This window comes from Sinocyclocheilus grahami, unplaced genomic scaffold (assembly GCF_001515645.1).
Source record: "Sinocyclocheilus grahami isolate Dianchi unplaced genomic scaffold, SAMN03320097.WGS_v1.1 scaffold522.1, whole genome shotgun sequence".
Lineage (NCBI taxonomy): Eukaryota > Metazoa > Chordata > Actinopteri > Cypriniformes > Cyprinidae > Sinocyclocheilus > Sinocyclocheilus grahami.
The window spans coordinates 90,276-96,267 of record NW_015505701.1 but is presented as its reverse complement, the minus strand read 5'-3'; the positions used below and the strand labels follow the sequence as shown (position 1 = coordinate 96,267).

At 42.7% G+C, this 5,992-nt stretch overlaps 1 pseudogene; it reads left to right on the top strand.

Annotated features, from left to right (window-relative positions):
• Positions 1-1,074: 1,074 nt before the first annotated feature.
• LOC107554997 (P2Y purinoceptor 14-like) lies at positions 1,075-2,605 on the top strand (annotated as a pseudogene).
• The last annotated feature ends 3,387 nt before the right edge of the window (positions 2,606-5,992 follow it).

Below are 5,992 nucleotides of genomic sequence, written 5' to 3'. Positions count from 1 at the left end.
TCTGCGTCAACATCCTGAACGGGAGCTTGTGAAGGGCCCGGTTCAGTACGCGCAGGTCCAGGATCGGTCGTAACCCACCGCCTTTCTTGGGTACGATGAAGTATGGGCTGTAGAAGCCCGACCTCATCTCGGCTGGAGGGACCGGCTGTATCGCGTCCTTCGCCAGCAGGACCGCGATCTCGGCACGCAAGACAGGAGCATCCTTGTTGGATCACAGAGGTGAACCGAATGCCCCTGAACTTGGGCGGGCGCCGGGTGAATTGAATCACGTAGCCGAGTCGGATGGTTCTCATGAGCCAGCGAGATGGCCTGGGGAGCGCTAACCAGGCCCCCAGCGACCGAACTAGCGGGACCAGGGAGACCACCGGCGTCCCAGGGTGGGGTCTGAGTGCGCGGCGCGCCACTTACCTGGCTCCACGGCTGGGCAGGGGGCTCGTGAGAAGGCGTAGCATCCTTGAACTGAACCCTGCTTCCCACTGGCGAAAGGAGAGGGGGACGGCCGTGTGGCGACTGGGTCTCGTACACCGCCGTCCTCACCCTCTTGGGACCCGGAGGCAAAGGAAACTGCTCTTTTATTGAAGTGTTGGCGCTTCACGGGCTTGGCAGGGGCTGAGGCGGGCTGCGCCGGCTTCCTGCAGCCAGCTCCACGCTGCGGCCATTGTGAAGGCTGCTGTTGTGGCCGAGCCGGAGCGGAGCTGGAGGCCGCAGGAGGGCGCCCTCGGCGACGAGCAGACAGAGCCTAATTGTGTTTGTAATGTTTGTAAATATTTTGCATTATTTACCGGTATTTTAGCCTGCATTATTTCTGAATGTAATAATAAAATGCGACGTAGGCCTACAGCCTACTAATTTAGGCTGGGTTTTTTTTCTCTCAAAACGCTTTAAGGAGTAGCGTTTTTAATCCATGCTCCAAACATTTTTTTATATTTTGAGAAATTTTTATATTTATATATATATATATATATATATATAAATCTGGATAAATGTTATCTGTTTCTCTTGGTTATCTAGATGTAGTCTACAGTGTCTGCAACCATCTTCACCACTTTCCCAAGGGATACATTTAAACCAAACATGACCAACATAACTCAAGCTCCCTGTGAACCTACAGAGGTTTCAGCCCACCCTGCTTTCATATTTGCATACTCACTAGTGTTTCTCGTCAGTCTGGTGCTTAACTGCATCACAATGCGGGTTTATTTCTGTTCCAATCAGTGCGTTCAGTCCAGCGTCACAGTCTACATGAAGAACTGACTTCTTCCTTTGTCTTTGTTTACCTTTGTGCATTGCTCACAATGCTACCTATTCCATAACAATATGCAACATTTACTGCAGCTTTGGAGCAACAGCATTCTATCTAAACATGTAGGCAAGCATTCTCTTCATGGACATTATTGCTGCGAACAGGTATGCTACTCAAGCTAACACCTCCATTTACAGTAAAAAACAATGTTATTATTTTCATATGGTTTAGTAGATATGATATTATCATTGTTAGTTAAACTTGCTATGGTCACTATTACTATAATAAAAACAGTAACCCAAATAATACATTGTGTTATGTTCTGCACTGTTTGTACACCAGACATAAATAATCCCTCAAATTGTGAAGACTGAGGAGAGGTGTGCTAGTTCTTGTCTAAGTGATCAGATTTCATATGGTGAATGAAGAATGAGTGGTGACGAATGAATCCCAAAATACATTAAAAAGTGGACATGAACCAGAAAATCGTTGGCCACTTTACATTTAGGACAGAAGAAATAGTTTACCCAAAAATAAATAAACTATTTCATTACATTTCCATAATTACCTCTTTTTAAAAACACTGATAGAAACATTCAAATACATTCCCCCTCAAAAGAATATTAATATGGATTAGAAGTGAAAAAAAGGAAGAGAAAGTATAGAACTGGCCAATAATACCACAACCACCCAAAAAAATTTTCCAAGCCTCTGTATGTACACTGTAAATTAATTTCACAGTGCAATGTAAATTGATTTTGTCGGCATTCTGAATACCTTCTATCATCTCAGGTACCTGAAGATTGTCCGGCCGTTGGAGACTCATGCTCTGCAGACGGTTCGTACCACCCGCCACATTTCCATAGGAACTTGGCTTTCCTTGTTAGCCATGTCTTCCGTCTACTTGATCTTCTTTCTTCAGACTTCCTGGGATCATGATCAAAAATTTAGCTGTGAGTCCCTGCACATTCACAAGCTGTGGTCTACAAAATCATCCACTGCGTGTCCTTTGCAGTCTTTGCGTTTGTGCTAATGTCTCTGGTTTTTCTTTACTGGAAGATTCTGCAAAAGATCATACAAGCCCAGCTGTCAACACAGACTGTATCCAGCCACCATAAGTTTAACAAGTCTAAGCGCAACATGCTAGTTCTAGTGGTAGTTTTCTGTGTGTGCTTTGTGCCCTATCACCTGGTGAGACTGCCTTACGTGTTCTGTACATTTAACACCCTGAATGAGCTGACTATCCTGCTTTCAGTGCTAAATGTCTGTTTTGATCCTCTAATATACTTTATTTTCTGCAAGGCCTTTAGAGACCAGCTCAGGAAGAAAGATTTGCAAAGATCCAGTGAAGATAAAACATGAAACATGCTTAATGTCACAGTTATGTTCGGTTTTGAATTTTCTCTCACTGTTGTAGTCTTGCTTGCCTGAGTTAGTTATTTGTCACCATAGTCACTGATTTGATTTCTTTATTCTGTCGAGCTGTGTGCCATTAGTTCCCCTCATTTGCCTTAGTATTTAAGTTATTGTGTTTTCACTTCACTTTGGTCCAGTCAAGTCAGTGTAGACATCAGCGTCTAGATGTTGCAGTTGTGTTTTGTTTGCCGGCCTTCTTTGGATTAACATTTATGTGGATTATTAAAGACTTTTGAACCTGATCTTCTTCTTCATTGTGTGCTCTCTGCAACTGTGCGTGACAGATGACCAGACCAAGGCATAAATTCATGGACATTTCGTCCATCAACAATTGCCCCAATGAGGAGCAATAGACTTTTGGAGGGAACTACAGTTTTTATTTTCCTCTGTGCCACCTGCAATCATGTCTCCTTGATGAAGGGATTTAATTGTGAGCTGGGCGAAGATATCCACTTCATCATGCCCCATGGTGATCCCTGCTGGACCCTGGAAAAGTACATCAGCCTTAGGGGTGGGCGGTATGGCAAACATATCATATCACGTTTTTATTTATTTTTTCAGAAATATATTTTCTCGAAACCACATGCTGGTGACACCTGCTGGTCAAAACGAAGTAAATGCAACAAAATCTCAGGCCAAAACATGCATTAAATCAGCCTTTACAAGCCATTGCAAATATTTTATTGATATTGAAAGTATATTAAAGGCAACTAACAAATCATCAAATAAATTAAATATAAAGTGTCTATATAATGTGTTCTTTAGTTGTTTAAAGTGTTAATTTGCAGGGGATCTAAGATCAGGTAAAAACCATAAACCATTGGTCTCAAACTCAATTCCTGAAGGGCCACAGCTTTGCACAGTTTTGCTCCAACCCTAATCAAGCACGTTTGATCCAGCTAATCAAGGTCTTCAGGATCACTAGAAACGTCCAAGCAGGTGTGATTGGGAGTTGATTGGAGCTAAACTCTGCAGAGCTGTGGCTCTCCAGGAATTGAGTTTGAGACCCCTGCCAATAGACACTGGTTCAAAAGTTCACTGCTGGGGGGTGATCTCAGTAATTCATTGGTTACAGAAATCGCCCCACAACAGCCAACTATTGGAATTTCGAAACATTTGTGATATAACGAAATCTAATTTACTGAGATCACATGACTTTGGCTGTTTGATGCATGCTTTGAACCACTGGTTTGAAACAAATTATTTGCAAACGTTTTGAAACTTCATGAAGCAGTGCTTTGAAAAGACCCATCATCACTACTGAACACACAATTTAGAACAGCACACAGCCTAGATCAGTGGATCTCAACTCCGGTCCTTGGGATCCAATGCTCTGCACATTTTGTATCTCTCTCTTATCTGACACGTTCAGGTTAGTTCATGGAGCTCTCTCCTAACGAGCTGATGATCTGAATCAGGTTAAATAAGGGAGACATGCAACATATGCAGAGTAGCGAGTCCTTAGGACTGGAATTGAGAACCAGTGGTCTAGAGAACAATTCCAGAAACCGCATACCCCCACAAGGACAAGACCAGGGGTGTCCAAACCTGTTCCTGGAGGACCACTGTCCTGCAGAGTAAAATACCATGCTTCCAATATAGTTGGAGCATTCTTGACAACCGAGAGTAGGCAACCCCCTCCAGCAGAGCAGCGTCATGCCCATTCAAAGATTTTTGAGGTAAATGGATATTAAAGGGTTAGTTGTGTTGTTCCAAACCCGTAAGACCATCGTTCATCTTGGGAACACAATTTAAGATATTTTTGATGAAATCTGAGGTCTCTCTGACCCTCCCATAGACAGCAAGGTAACTACCACGTTCAAGGTCCAGAAAAGTACCAAGATGATCGACAAAGTAGTCCGTGTGACATCAGTAGTTCAGCTGTCTCAACTCCGGTCCTTGGGATCCAATGCTCTGCACATTTTGTATCTCTCTCTTATCTGACACGTTCAGGTTAGTTCATGGAGCTCTCTCCTAACGAGCTGATGATCTGAATCAGGTTAAATAAGGGAGACATGCAACATATGCAGAGTAGCGAGTCCTTAGGACTGGAATTGAGAACCAGTGGTCTAGAGAACAATTCCAGAAACCGCATACCCCCACAAGGACAAGACCAGGGGTGTCCAAACCTGTTCCTGGAGGACCACTGTCCTGCAGAGTTTAGCTCCAACCCTGATTAAACACTCATGAAACAGCTGATCACTGTCTTCATACTCACTAAAAAACTTCTAGGCAAGTTTGTTGGAGCTGGTTGGAGCTAAAATCTGCAGGATGTTGGCCCTCCAAAAACAGTTTTGGACACCCCTGGACAAGACAATACACATGAGTGTCAGGATTCTGACACCAAACCAAGATCAAGACCAACCAAAGTGACACATGACACAAAAACATGAACTCAGAATCTTTTAAATATCCATTAAGACAAAGTGTCATCATCCATGGTAGATATATCAGCAATTTGCTTGAATACAGTTCATGAATTAAAATCCAATATAGTTGGAGCATTCTTGGCAACCGAGAGTAGGCAACCCCCTCCAGCAGAGCAGCGTCATGCCCATTCAAAGATTTTTGAGGTAAATGGATATTAAAGGGTTAGTTGTGTTGTTCCGAACCCGTAAGACCATCGTTCATCTTGGGAACACAATTTAAGATATTTTTGATGAAATCTGAGGTCTCTCTGACCCTCCCATAGACAGCAAGGTAACTACCACGTTCAAGGTCCAGAAAAGTACCAAGATGATCGACAAAGTAGTCCGTGTGACATCAGTAGTTCAGCTGTAAAGTTACAAAGCTACGAGAATAAATTTTTTGCGCAAAGAAAACAAAAATAACGACTTTATTACACATTTTCGTCTACACTGCGTCACTTGTGGATGTATGTTCTCGACAGTATCATGACGCGAGCGTGTGGTGGTGCCGGCGCTGGCCCAGATCCGGCGTAATGATGAAGCGAATCAGCTCATGGGGAAATATGAATAATTAACCATAACTAGTTATAATTAACTATTCATATTTTAGATCCGCTGTAGATATTTAGCTGACCTCTCAGGGTCAACTGTCTTGTCAATTCTAAGAACGTTAATTTCCTGGTTAAGGGAAATAACTTTCTTACTGTACAATTCTACAAGCTTGTAACGTAAATCTGCATGATTAGTGACTCCGGTTATGAGCAAACAATGAACACGTCAAGTGTGATACAAGTAAGGTTTTATTAACTACATAAACACTTAAACTAGTCTAACATACTACATAAACACATAAACTGGTCTAACATCCTACATAAACACATAAACTGGTCTAACATACACATACACACACACACACACACACACA